Genomic DNA, 14,713 nt, shown 5'->3' on the forward strand with positions numbered 1-14,713 from the left:
AAAATAATAATATATTATTATATAATTGCAAACATATCTAAGGTAACAGCGGGCACTTCAAAGAAACAGTTTTATTTTTTTTTGGGTGCAAGCAGCAGCCCAACACGTAAGGCCTAGGCCTGAACAGCAGCAGTACTCTGCATGACAAAACTCCTTCCTGTATGGGTGACTAACCATCGCACACACTCACACACACACACACACACACACACACACACTCACTCTTGCACACACACACACTCACTCACTCACCCTCACACACACTCACTCACTCACTCACACACTCACCCTTGCACACACTCACACACACTCACCCTCGCACACACTCACATCCTCACTCACTCACTCACTCTCCGCCGCGCGGTGTTCCCTTCCATTCGAGCGGCCCGCCGCACGCACCTATTCCACGCGCCACTCAAAGAGGGAGCAGCCCCCCAGGCAGACGGAGCAGCCCCCCAGGCAGACGGAGCAGACCCCCAGGCAGAGGGAGCAGAATCCGGCCAAAAGGCCGGAAGCCAAGTCTCCACTATCCCGGTTGCCTAAATTAAAACGCCCTTTCCACGCACAAAAATATGACCGCTTTGGAGGCCTGTGCCTCCAAACAAACTCCCTCCCACAACATGTGACATAAGAAATGTTCCTGTCTTTGTTCAGCTGGCTTACAAAATTAGCTAGAATTTTATTAGCTAGACATTTTAATGCAATCGGGCGAAACCTCATTCCTTTGCTCACAGGGAGAGAGAGGGCAAAAAAAGACTGTTTTGATAAGGTTTGATAACGCAGTAAAAGCCAATTAATCCTCAAAACACTACCAAACATGTTGATTTTCAGGATTAATTCCAACTTTCAAAGCATGGGAAAATGGTCACACATAATAGTCATAATAACCATAATAGTCGTGTCAGGTCATGTCATAATAGCACATACCGAGAGAAGCACCCGAGGCGTGTTTTTATTATTTAATTGTTTGTTACTGTATTGTTGATCACGGTTAACGTGGCCTGCCTGTCATACGATGTTCGGTATGCAGTGCAGTCGTGACATGCTTCTGTCGGGAGTCAGCTTAAAAGATTTGTAATTTTTTTTTTTTTTTTTTTAAACTGTAAAATTTTAAAGATGTCGAGTATTTCTCATGCGATGAGAAGAATGAACAAACAGGAAGCGCTGGATTTGCTAAAAATAGACGTGAAGTGTTATTCGCCATTGAGAAAAATAGGGTAAATTCTATTCCTTTTGAATTAAACTGATTTTATAATCCACAGTAAATGGGAAAAGTACCTCAAATCTGTAAGCTGAAGGTTCCACTGGCAAATTAGTGGGTGAAATCACTGATCTTTTTTTACTAGCAAGCTTTGGGACAAGGTGCAAATTATACATGCAGTCACAGATCTTAGGGGTGCTTTCTAAGACAACCTTTTCCGTCAAAACTAAACCAGCACATCACATTTTGCTTTCCATTTTCACTTTCAGCAAGAAATCACAACTGAAGATTACTGAATAACCTGCACGCACACAACTTTGGTTTTTATTAAACAGAATAGCAGGCTATCTGAAAACAACCGGCTAACTCACGTTCAATGATTGCAGACGTGTTCTCAAGAAACTTCAGAATGCATTTTAAGGGGCTGTTCTGTGGCTGATTGAAAACAAAAATAAGACTTGGGAAAGTTTTTGGTTGGACGTGTCAAACATTACTGAAGCAGCCTTCCAGAGCAGTAGATTTTCTGTATCCGTGATACAGTAAGGCTGGCCTTGGGACCACCAAAAGCGGGCACACATAATACCTGGAAGTATTTTCAAGCTGCTATCAGATTTACTTGTTAAATAAATATACCCAGATGAAGTGTAACTGAACACAAGAAATAATTGTTGAAAAAACATTTGCGAGCAACCATAATTTTGGCAATACGGTGCCAATGAATGTGTTAGTGCATGGCCTGTTATTTGTTTGGACTAAAACACTGAAGGAAAAAACATGCAAATGTGCTTGGAATTATTTCCGTGTCCTGTTGATAGTGTGTGAATGCAACCACTGTGTCAACAGGGCTGTTCTGAACTATCCAACTGTGAAAAGAATGAATAAACAAATGCTTAGCTTATGCCGAACAATGACAAGCAAATACTAACCGATGTATGCACAGAGAAATGGGTCCCCCCAAAAAACACTGGCTGATGATGCAAAAAGAAAAAGATTTAAGAACACAGTTAATCTTGGTATCTATTTTGCTAATTAATATATTTTTAATTAGTATATACAATCATTTTTAATTAACATATTTTTAATTGATATATATATATATATATATAAAACAAAATTTGGTCAATTTAAAACCATTTTGAAATTACCTAAATGTTATTTTGAACTCCCCTCTTACAACAAAGCTTTGTGCCATAACACTCAAACCCCCTACTCACTGTCCCCTCCACTTATTTCCATTTAAGGACACAAACACAATTTGTTAATCACTAGAAATAAATCATGCGATATCTGTTTAGGATAATATTTGTCTCAACTGGCTGAGGGCGAGACCTTGGCCGTCGTCTGACAGGCGGTTCGTCTCGTAAGCGTTCAATTCTCGTCACTGCGAAGCGCCGAAGTGCATCGATGACCCGATCATCGATTATCACACCACGCCGCACTGTGCCAAACGTCAGGTGGGAAGACTGGCACGGTGCCACTACATGACATAAAACTGGCGGCGGTTACGGCAACAGTTGGCGACAACAAATAACTGAGGACACTGCAAATACACCAAGAATATATATAAATATATATACACATACATATACATATATACACACATATATATATAATATAATATATACATATATACATGTATGTATGAACAGTATAAAGTACAAAAAAACTGAATACGAATTATTTTCTTTTGCCTCTCATTCCATCATGCATACTGATATGCAATTACGTAAAGTTTTTATACACCATTGGTGCACTAGACTTATTGCTCATGGGGGGGGGAAAAAATAAAGAAAGATTTTTGCATTTTACTGCAGCACCAGCAGCGCGGTGCAGAATATGTCTTTACAGCAGGTGTGCAACAGGCTGTGTCTCGGCACCATCACAACTCCTGTTTGTGATGCAGGTTCCTCCCTGTCCCGCTAGCAAATAAAAGCTAATTAAGTGCATTGCCTGGAGGTGCCGCGTTTCACGTCACAGTCAGAGACGTGCACCTCTTTCCAACCGCACTCTGCAGACAAACTGCAACTGTGGAAAGCATTTATGCACAGACGATTCTGTTCGGATTCAAGCTTCCTTCGTGTCACTCGCAAAGCTGAGCCGGACACAAAAGCAAAGCGGGAAAAAAAAAAAAGTGATAAAACACTGGATTTAAATATCGGGATAATGTTGAACACGGGACCAGGACCTCAGTTGCAGCACTGCATAAACAGAAGTTCAGAGAAACTCTAAAAGAGAAGGACGGGGCAGGAATGGCATAGTAAATGGGAATAAGATTTAACTAAAGGCACTTTCTTTCTGCAAGTTAAACTTGCAAAGCCCTTCTTTTTTCGGGTGAGGCGTCACACCCTGAGAACCTGTGTAATTCTGAGTTCAGGGCTACTACATTTAAAAAAATAGCATCTAAACCCCAGAGCTGCTAATAAATAAATGAGTAAATAAATAAATAAATAAATAAATGGTTAAACAATTCAGCCAAACAATCGGTCAACTGTACGGCTCATCACTTCACATTTAGGCATGGAGTCAAGAAAAGAATCGACGAAGGGCTGTAAAATAAGGCAGAATCTGCAGCGCCGTCTCGCCATTGCTTCGCAATACACCTCCATATTGTATCTGCTTTTCCGTCTACCTCTAAAGCAGTAGCATATCTATATTACATCTCATCATTACTGTTTACAGCACTGACACACAGACACAGACACACCGCAAACCAGGACAATAAATTATACTTGCTAGTTCGAAAGACGTACTGCAGAAAAATTCAAACAGCACTATTGTGTCATAAGAATTATTCTGCGCCCAGCAACAACATAAGCAAATGATGAATATTTTGGTCTCATTCTAACTTATAATAACAACGACAGGCATGCATTACAAGAGAAATAAAGAATATTTCCTGCAGAAAAAAAAAAATGCTGACGGTAAGCTATACACAGGGAAGTTAACTGTGAAATTCCAACGGCAGCAAATACATGTTTAATACCATTAAATAGAGAAAATTCATTCATGGACAGGAAAACTGGTAAAAAAATAAAATAAAAAAAGAATAAAGGCTATATCGTTAACAACTTAATTTGTCATTGAAGGATTTCATAAAATGAGACAAATGTCCTCACCTCCTGATATGTGACGGAGAGAAAGTCTGCAGAACAATGAAGCGGAGTTGTTCTAGAGAGGTATTGGTCCTCTGCCGGTTACTGGAAAGGTATCTAAAGACTTGTGTTCCATTATTATGGCACTGTTTCTGATTTCCGGTTCAGGTCATATAGGGGGTGGTGGGTTGATGATGTGTACACAGGAGTGATGGGTTTGGTCTGGGGCGTGGGGGGGGGGGAGAGTGCCAGTTCTTTCTTTCGCATTTAAAAAAAATTTTTTTTATCAAAGCTGAAATCTGTGACGATTTCACGTCCTCAGCACTTCGCACGAAACCACAGATGGGAGAAAAACTTTATATTTTAAACTATTTTATAAAAAAGCGATTTCTATCAGCCCACATTTGTTTGCCGTTAGTGAGCCAGGAAATGAACGATAAGAGAGATAACGCGGACGCTTCTTATCATATCAAGTTTGTTATTTTCGTTGTTGCTTCGCACACTGACTATATTTAAGCCGCGCTTTCAACTAAGAGTATTCTCTTTTCCACTGAGCATGCTCACCCTCAGATTATCAGACATCTGAATAGCACATGCCTACTGAGGACAACAATTCCTCCTTCACCCCAAGTTTCAAGAGTCTGGAGTTCATTCAGTGTAAATAACTCAGCAAGCAGCCCACATTCACTGTCCCATGGAGAAAGAAATCATAATTAAAATACCATTAATTCAACTTTTTCCCCCTCCCACATTTGTTGCTTTTGTTTTGTTAAATAATTAACACCGAAGCCTAAATTTAAGCAACTGATTAGTATTTCCGTGATGAAATATTCAATTGGCCAAACTATTTGTTCTCTTTCCACCTTTGTATACTAAGTTGTTAAGCTACCGAGTATGAGCCACACCAATACTATGCGTCACTTTTAAAAAATTAATAAATAAATAAATACATTTGAGACCTTGCTTCTCCCACATAAAGGCACAATTAGGGTGTGCAAAATAAGCAAGTAAGAACACGTAGTGGAGTACACATATGTTTAATCTCTTTTCAGGGACATGATAAAAGGAAAAAAATCATTAGGCACAGACTCTCAACATCTCAGAAGGACTCGACACAAGCAAGCTTGTTCAAAAAGTCACCAGGGTGGTTTTACGAGAAAGTAAAACCCAGAGAGGAACCTGGCTAAATCGGCTATTGGTCCTACACACGCTTCAAGTCAAATTGAGCTGAGCTCATTACTTTGTTTCACTGAAATGTCCAGCCAATTCACGCTGCCACGTAACCTTACAACAGCAGTGGGACCACTGAGCAAAATCTGAGCTTAAAATTGAATAAATACACTAGAGCTAATTATATCTCTCTAACAATGCAATCGTTTATCATCACACTCTTACAGAAGACCGTTCACAGCACGTTAGCTGCACAGTCACAAAGACGTGCATTTTGTGTGACAAGTACATTTATCCCTGTTAACTGATTAGAAATTTCACATAAAGATAACATGTTACTCACCAACTCAGATCTACAAAGACCACAAGCTGGAAGAGGGGGGGACAGGACCCATATCTAGAAAATAAATGTTGGCTATTTTAGGAAACCATTTAATAAATGTGGCCCTTTTTCTCTGTGATCTCATTCACATCATTCGATGACTCTTTCATGCAAAAAATGTAATAAAATATGATCAAGGGAAGATATCTTTTCTCTCTTATACTGTTTTGAAGACAGGCACACAAAAAAACTGCATTAAGCGTTTGTTCTTTCAGGAAGAAACATGTTCAGCTGTATTTGATGAGTGAGGCCTTGTTTCACTGTTTGAGCAGCAGAACCACAAATGTACCTCACTATCAATGGAAAAAAAGGGGGGGGGGCGCAGGGCACTTTGGGCAAGCTCTTAAAAAAATTAGAATGATTGCAAAACACCCTTATTCTTTTTTCTTCTTCTTCTCAATCAGTCAGTGAGGCTTATTGGCGCAATGGCCAGCAGCAATCCCCATCAGCCTGGGGAAGCTAGGCCAAAGAGCCAGGGTTGCACTCACCCAATTAGGTCCCCAGCTCCAAAGGCGTACAACGAGAAGGACAACAACCACGAAGAAGACGCCACAGAAAACATGCCTTATCACCAGCAATTCTCACACAATCTTAAGCGACGTGTATCTTTCTCCATAAAACGACACAGGACGCACAGAGTTACCTGTGCGAGTACCTGCGCAGGTGAGCTTATGCCATGCACGGAATCCAGCGAACGGCAGAACGCAGTAAGAGATGCTTACTGCACCGATGGCACAGTCAAGGCTGACTTTCAATCCTAGCTGAATATTTACTCACTGCAATATAGCGTCCAGTAAACTAACTGCAAACTCGTGCGACAGGATAGGCTACTTCAAAGGTCCCCGAACTACTTTACGGGGGTCATATTGAATGGACAAACTGTAAAATACGGCCGTACCACAGGCTGTAAGGGAGCCGTTAAAAAACACAGCAACATCCGAGCCGCAAACATATCATCGGCACACTTGTAGGTCAGGCCAGTTTATTCCAGGCAGACCAAGGAATGAAAAGGTCTATTTATTTTCTTGGCAGTTACTAAAATACAGAATTTCACTTTGATTACAGATTCAGACATAAATGAGCATGCAAGGAAAATGAGAAGGAGCTTGGGTTGTGTACATTTGTACTAAATTTTAATTAAGTTTCTATAAAAATTGCGTCCGTTAAAATTTATGCAACTACAGATGAAAGGCCGAAGCCACAATAAATCGGTGATACGAATAACAGACAGGTCGGGAGTCACCTAGAACGCGCGCGTGCTACAGCAACTGCTAAATTGTGCCGTCGTGCACAGGGCTGGGTCGAACATTACGGACGCGGTCTGTCACAGTCTCTCACAGAGACAGGCAGAGGGGGCATTTCCTATTCATCCCGCTCAACAAAGGCGGCGATTGATCTTGGAGGAGGGTCCCGAGGTCCCGCTTCAGCAAGCCACTATGCCAGCATACTTAATATTACTGCGGTCTCCGCTTTCAGGCGACGTCGAGAACGAGGCGCAACGGAGGACCGAGAGACGGAGAAGGAGAGTGATGGAGAAAAGGTCAGGGACTCCCCACTGACAGCCGGCTTTGTGCACAGCCAGTGACTGTGAAGCCAACACTTGCGGCCACTTTGCCAACTTCCCTTTTAATGAGCCGACGACATGGTCGGCAACAATGGAAGCGCGAGACTCAGGTGCTTGGAGTCATTTGCCAGACACCGACAGGAGTGCATTGTTGTCACTGGGGTCACGCATCAAATAGAACAATCTTGCTACCAATCACCCCCAACCCACCACACACACACACACACACAAACACACAGCCCACCTGTTTTCAATTTTCATTGACTCCTGCTCTAGACAAATCGAACAGTCTTCCAAAGATCCAAACAGATGAGAACAGTAGGCTATAGACAGTGAGAGCGAACGTGTCTTTAAAATGACCCCAAAGCTCCGTCAGACCCCCTACTTTCATATGGGAAACATGTGACCATTAACGAGCCTGGACCACTGGCCTCGCGCTCCGTTAAACTAAGCTCAAGGAATGGATTTACGCTGTGCATCCGTTAAAACATCCCTTATCATCAGCCCTCATGACAGGCGTAGATTCTATTAGTCTAATAGCAGCGCAGGCTATGCTACTTGCACTGAACCTAGCTGAAAAGACGAAATGTGTTGCAAATGGCTACATTTCACTGCAACAGTGACTATAGGCTACGACGGTGGCGCTGACATTCACTTTGACAAGTGACTTCAGCGAACTTGTCAAACGAGCCCACATGAAACCCGCTTTAAAACTTGCGCTGCTATGCCAAATATACTGAAATATTAAATCACACACTGTGGTGGGAACATTTCCTTGCGCAAATAATTTAAGTTTAAACAATGACAGGTTCATCCTAAAATACTCAGATAAATATCTAACGACGAGCAAATTGTACGGTTATCTGAAATGTAAATGTATGAACACAGGCGTTCCATATTAAAAGTTGAATTACTTTCGAGAAACCACGCGGCGCACGGCGCGTAACTATAGTGATCGAAATCGCTGCATCACATATAATATACTTGAACCTATTTCGGATGGCAATTAAAACAAGTCAGCTTCGTTTTGCACACTTGGTATTGGCAAGCTATAGATACTACTGATGGCAGACTGATGTTGGTAATTACGGATAGCCTGCCACGATCACGCGAAGTTAGTTGAAGTAGCAATGCATCGGAAGTAATCGTCATAATCACCAAACTAGATGGCTCACTATAAATCACTGGAGCGAATTTAAACTGTACCTTGATCTAATATCGTACATTAAGCCCGAACACTAAGGTTGTTTACCAAATCGTTCATACACTGAAACGTTTTCAAATGAAATCTGCAGCCCAGTTCACGCTTGAACTTACCACTCCAGGGAAACCCGTTCTGTGCGGACTTTTTTCCTCTCCTGTTTTTTGAATGGGCAATTTGTTATTTCACAGCACTGGAAGCGTTGTTCCACTAAACACTTGTATGTCGCAGAGTCACTAAAGTACGACTATGTCAGATAGTCAACCTACAATGCAACAACAGCAATGATTAAAGTAAACCAATGTAAGCTATCAACACACCGTCAATTCCCTGCAGTCTCTCCCTGACTTTCTGGTATTTTGTTTCCAACATTCTGTGTCCCTGCCATTCACCTCCCACTTAAAGGGGCAGGTCTTTTTCCAGTCGACGCAGCTTTAAATTCATTTAAAGGTTCGACCCAAATGTCCGCGTCAGATTTCAGGTGGCTTTTGGGGAATTAGCATCACCACGGGAAACAGCCCCTAACGAATATGGCTCGCAGAACAATTCAATTTTTATCAATCGACAATTAATCAAAAGTCTTTATAAACACTGAAATCATGTTACAGCGCATGTCTATAAGCTGCAGACGAATACAGCAAGAATACACACAAACAGGTATGCACAACTATATATATATATATATATATATATATATATATATATATATATATATATATATATATATATATATATATATATATATAGAGAGAGAGAGAGAGAGAGAGAGGGAGATTATGTCCAATACTTTTCTGAAGAATACAGAAGTTTTTTTTTTTTTCGGAAAAAGGGGCCATTCTTTCCCATTTAAAAGTTTTACATGGATCAGCTGACAATGAATTGCATAATTCTATAACTTATTGCACTACCCAGAGCTAATGATTAAACTGAAGGACAAGACCACTTCATTTAGAGACATGTTTCAGACACTGCAAGGCCAAACCTGAACATATTCCAAGAAAGGACGCACTAAAAAAACGTCCTCCACATTCAGACAAACATTGTGATTTAACCGTTAAAACCGCGAGTTCGCGTTCTCAGCGGAGAGATCCGCGAGAGGCGGTCAGGTGTGTGCCAGTCCTCAAAGTGTTAACGACCCGTTTTATGTCTTTCTCTCGCTTTCCCGCCTGTGCAGCACAGCGAGTCTCCGTAGCGCCGGGTGAGAGTCTAAAGCCGATGTGCCATTTCTAATCCCCTCTGTTCCTGCCTTTGTGTTAAAAAAACCCAGCAGGAAGTGGGAGCTGGGCAGACAACAATTAACAAAAGAGCTGTGAAGAATACAATTAGCCATCAATAGGAAACCACAGGCCTTTGTGCCTGTTACCATGGAGATGTTCGACTACCACTATTCCAGGATTATAGACCTTTCCACTTTTTTTCTCTCTCTTTTCTTTCTCTCCCTTGTTTCTTCACTGTCCATCCTATCTTTTTTCTCTCCCCCTTTTTACGTTCCTCCTTTATTTCCATGTCATTTTCTTGTCACATGGAAGATCTGGAAGGCAGCGCCAGCGCCGCTACCTTTGTCTCGTCGGCTTTCAGAACCCGCTCGCACCCTTGCGGCTCCTGCCGAGCAGAGGGGTTTTGTTGGCAACTTGTTTTTCTCTCTCTTGTTTACGTTCGGCCCTTGGTGGCAGGGTGCTGGAGCAGGGTGTTCACCAGGCCTGTGGCCTACAGTCATCGAAAAAGTGTTTTTCACGATGCCTGGAGTCCACCGTTCTCCTGGTCACGCCGAGGGAAGGGCAGGCAGCTTTTACATCAGTGAAATGTCAGATGTCTGTCCGGAGGCAACTCAAGAGCTGTTTCTGAAAAAAAAAATAAATAAAATACAGTTCCGTGAAAAAAGTATTTGCCTCTTCCTGGTTTCCTCTATTATTGTATATTTGCTATACTGAGTGGTTTCTGATCTTTAGACAAAATGTAATATTAGACAAAGGGAACCTGAGTAAACACAAAACATATTTGTAAAATTATTTACTTCATTTCATGACAAAAGTTATCAAACACCCATATCACCCATGTGTAAAAGCTATTTCCCACTTACAAACAATTTGGTAGCTTTTCAAGCATGAGCTACTCGTTTCAGGTCCTACCACAGCATCTCTATCGGGTCCGAGTCAGGATTTTGACTAGGACACATCAAAGCTTTAATTTAGTTTCTTTTCTGCCATTCAGATGAGGAATTGCTTTTATGTTTTGGACCATTGTCTTGCTGCTAACCATATTACACTTCAGCTTCAGCTCACACACAGATGACCAAACATTCTCCTAATTAATCTGGTACAGAGCAGAATTCATGGTCCTCAGATAATGGTTAGTTGTCCAGGTTCCTGAGGCACCGAAGCATCCCCATGCGATCACTCCATCACCGTCATGCTTGAATGTTGGTATGTTCTTACCGTGAAATACTGTATTTCTTTACACCAGAATGGGCCCATGTCATCCAAAACATTCAATTTTTGACTCATCTGTCTATAGAACATTATCCCAAAAGTCATCTAGGTGCTTTTTTTTTTTTGCAAATGTGAGCGGAGCATTGATGTTTCTCTTGATTAGAAGTGGTTTCCGCCTTGCTACTATCTCATGAAGCCCAATCTCTTTTTTTATTTATTGTGGAGTTGTGAACATTCTAGTTAGCTGATGTTAGAGAGGCCTGCAGTTCTTTGGATATTTTTCTCTGATCTTATGTGACTTCCTGGATGAGTTCTCACTGTGCCTTTGAAGAAATTAAGGCAGGCCGGTCACTCTTGGGAAGATTCACCACTGTTCCAAGTGTTCTCCATTTGGTGATAATGACTCGCGTTGCGGTTCGGTGGAGTCCCAAGAGCCTACGCGGCTTTGTAACCCTTTCCAAACCAATATATTTCAATAACCTTTTCACATGTCTTCTGAAATTTCCTTTAATCGTGGCAAAGTGTGCTTGTAGAAACTTTGCGAAGACTACTTTACTCTGCTAAGGTTCAATATGAGTACGATTTAGATTCAACAGGACTTTTTCACGGCATTGTATATATGTATATCCCAGTGGCATCACTAGGGATGGTGACACCCGGTGCAGTCAATCGTAGGTGTCACCCGATGTTGATGACCCGGGGGGGTGTTGGATGTGTCGACGGGTTATGCATTCAAACGACAAATCGCTTCTCATCACATTAATACCGCTAATTAAACCGCATCAGAGAAATTAGCTGTTTCAACCCATCGCTACACAAAACACTGCACAAAAAATGTATTGTTAGTCATTTCGGCTGATGGTGTCACCCGGTGCGGTCCGGCCCCCTTGTGATGCCTCTAGTATATCCATCCATCCATTATCTATACCCGCTTATCGTAGACAGGGTCGCGGGTGCTGGAGCCTATCCCAGCGTGCATTGGACAAGAGGCAGGAATACACCCTGGACAGGCCGCCAATCTATTGCAGGGCACATACACTATTCACTCACAGTTCACTCACACACTCATACCTATGAGAAATTTAGAGTGTCCAATTAGCCTATCTACATGTCTTTGGACTGTGGGAGGAAACCGGAGTACCCAGAGGAAACCCACACGGACACGGGGAGAACATGCAAACTCCACACAGAAAGGCCCAGGCCGGATTCAAACCCAGTACCTTCTTGCTGTGAAGCGACAGTGCTCTCAGAAGCATGCTCAATTATATATATATATACATAATTGAGCATGCTCCTAAGATATTGTTTTGAAAGATTGCATCAAGCTGTTCTTTGAAAAAAGAAATAGTGTTTACCTCGAATAATAATAGTAATTATTATTATTATTATTATTACGTAGGCTGTATTATTACATAAGTGTGCCCCTCAGAGGCACACTTTCAGGAGAACCTCTTCAGGAGTAGCTGCTGCTCCTTCGTATTGAAAGGTGTCAGTTGAGGTGGTTTGGGCATCAGATAAGAATGCCTCCTAGGCAATAATAATAACTTTTGAAAAAAAAAAAAAACTGCAGAAAAAAGGCAACATGTATAAAAAATTAACCTCAGGGATAGTGTTCATTGGAAATACCAAGGAAACATAAAATCAATATTCTTTATAATGGATGTGCGTGAGAAAAATGTGCGGTAAATGCAACTCAATATTTTACCTTGGCTTTATTTACTATAACGATTCTTTGATGAAGGAATGATGGGGTTTGAGAGGAACATTCAAAGTCTTTGTCATTTCAGTTATAACAACAAAAGTCCATTGTGTCACTAGATAGCCTAATTACACATGTGAAACCAAGGCACTGTTGAGAATGTCTATCAAATGTTGGAGAGTTACATATGTGATACACACACACACACACACACACACATTCACCTCGGACCTAACCTCCTGTTAGAAAGGTTAGCCATAACCTTGACCATTATGCACATCCAAGATACTACAGTTACTGTTTTACTTTTAACAGGGCTGTTTCACTCCGTCTGAAACACTGGCCTGAGTATGAACCTATTTTATACATATACAGTGCGTGTGTGTGTGTGCGTTTCTCTGCTTTTTAAAAACATTTTTTTAACCACAGTCAAAATCACATAAATCATGCTTAGATCACCCACTCTAATGTTTGGTCGAACATCACTATAAATATCTTCACCATGCCAGCATATTTAATATATTGAGTGTCAGTTGCAGAGTGTTTATTTTCTCTTAAAACTGTCAAAGCAAGAGCACATAAAAATTAAATTTTTACATCTGCTGTAAAAAAAAGTAAATTCTTCTTTGAGAAGCAAACCTCGTGAAAGTACTGAATGGCCCAAAAAACAAGCACATGTACAATCTCCACGAAATCTTTTCTTTCAACATGATTCTTAACATCAAGGATTTTCTTTGGTGGGGACCAAAGGAACTCAAGTTACTCAATGACACTTTTCAAATACAATTTAAAAAAAATTTTTTTTTAGCTCCAGCAACATTAGAAAAAAGGTATAAAAGTCATCACACATTGCAGAAAACCACTGGCTTTCAATAAATAAAAAAAAAGATTTTTTTCCACAAGGTGCCTGCTTCTCTGTGAAAGTTAGAAAGAGTACATTCTTTTTTTTTATTGCACAACATCTCCCACATTCATACAAACTTGAAATAATATTCAAAAATAAAAATATGACTAACACTGAATAAAACGGTTCACAATCCTCTCTTTAACTGGGTATCAATATTCTATTCATCCAACCAACCACGTTCCCCGGGTTAATGTTTAGAACGTTACTGGGAATACGGCACCTGATCTGCAGAAATGTGCAACACGTATAATTCTGTAACAAATGTGTAACAAATAAGTGACTGTATCCAATCTGTAAAGACTATAAAATGACTTATGAATGCAAAAAATTGGCACTCTCTTCCGTAAAACCACATAAAATTTTGCAAAAGGTTTTTTATGCAACTAGAAAACCTTTATGCAACTAGAAATACTTCTTTGATGGGCCGGATGATCACATGACGTGTGCAGGTCTTCTGAAACTACTGCCATATAATCCTCCAACTATAACCCACCTATAACACTTCCTGTTTCCCATCAGAGATATTACCCTGACCCATTTTCAGTGACGCCGCCCCTATACCCACACCCTCTCTTGTTAGCAAAAAAGATCTTTATCAAACCACACGCTATCAAATTATTTATTTGATTCTTTTTTTGTTTTTGTGTGGATTTCAACGTTTGCCAGGTGTTACAAATGCACAGTCGAATACAAACTCGAGGGGTCCGTTTGATTCAGTGCAGAACAGTAAAAACGCGAAAACAAGCCCACTGCAAGGCAGGGATGCGCTACCCTGTCCTCCAGTCAGTGTGATTAAAATGCACGGAGTAGTACTGGCAGTATCGCTCCACACACAAAGCAAAACATATACACAAATACGCCACCAATAGAGACCACTTCTGCATACATCACACCTGTACTCAACCAAGCCCTCGTGCTGACCAGGCCGCCAGATTCAGCAGTCAATTGCATTAAAGAGAGAAGAGACAGCAAGAGAGCAAAACTATGTATATGAAAAGCCTGAGGGGGGGGGGTGGGGGACAACATTAATTGCAAAGCTGACACAAGCAATAAAGTCAAACCACACTT

The 14,713-nt window shown here is 41.0% G+C and overlaps 1 protein-coding gene across 1 annotated transcript in view; it reads right to left on the reverse strand.

Moving 5' to 3' along the window:
* Nucleotides 1-9,062, reverse strand: part of LOC135238351 (transcription factor Sox-13-like) — a 38,189-nt gene extending 29,127 nt beyond the window's left edge. Inside the window, exon 1 of the mRNA XM_064306138.1 lies at nucleotides 8,727-9,062. The gene's annotated coding sequence lies outside the window, so the exon portion shown is untranslated. The remainder of the gene's footprint in view (nucleotides 1-8,726) is intronic.
* Between the last annotated feature and the right edge of the window lie 5,651 nt (nucleotides 9,063-14,713).

The sequence above is a fragment of the Anguilla rostrata genome, chromosome 13, assembly GCF_018555375.3.
Source record: "Anguilla rostrata isolate EN2019 chromosome 13, ASM1855537v3, whole genome shotgun sequence".
Taxonomy (NCBI): domain Eukaryota; kingdom Metazoa; phylum Chordata; class Actinopteri; order Anguilliformes; family Anguillidae; genus Anguilla; species Anguilla rostrata.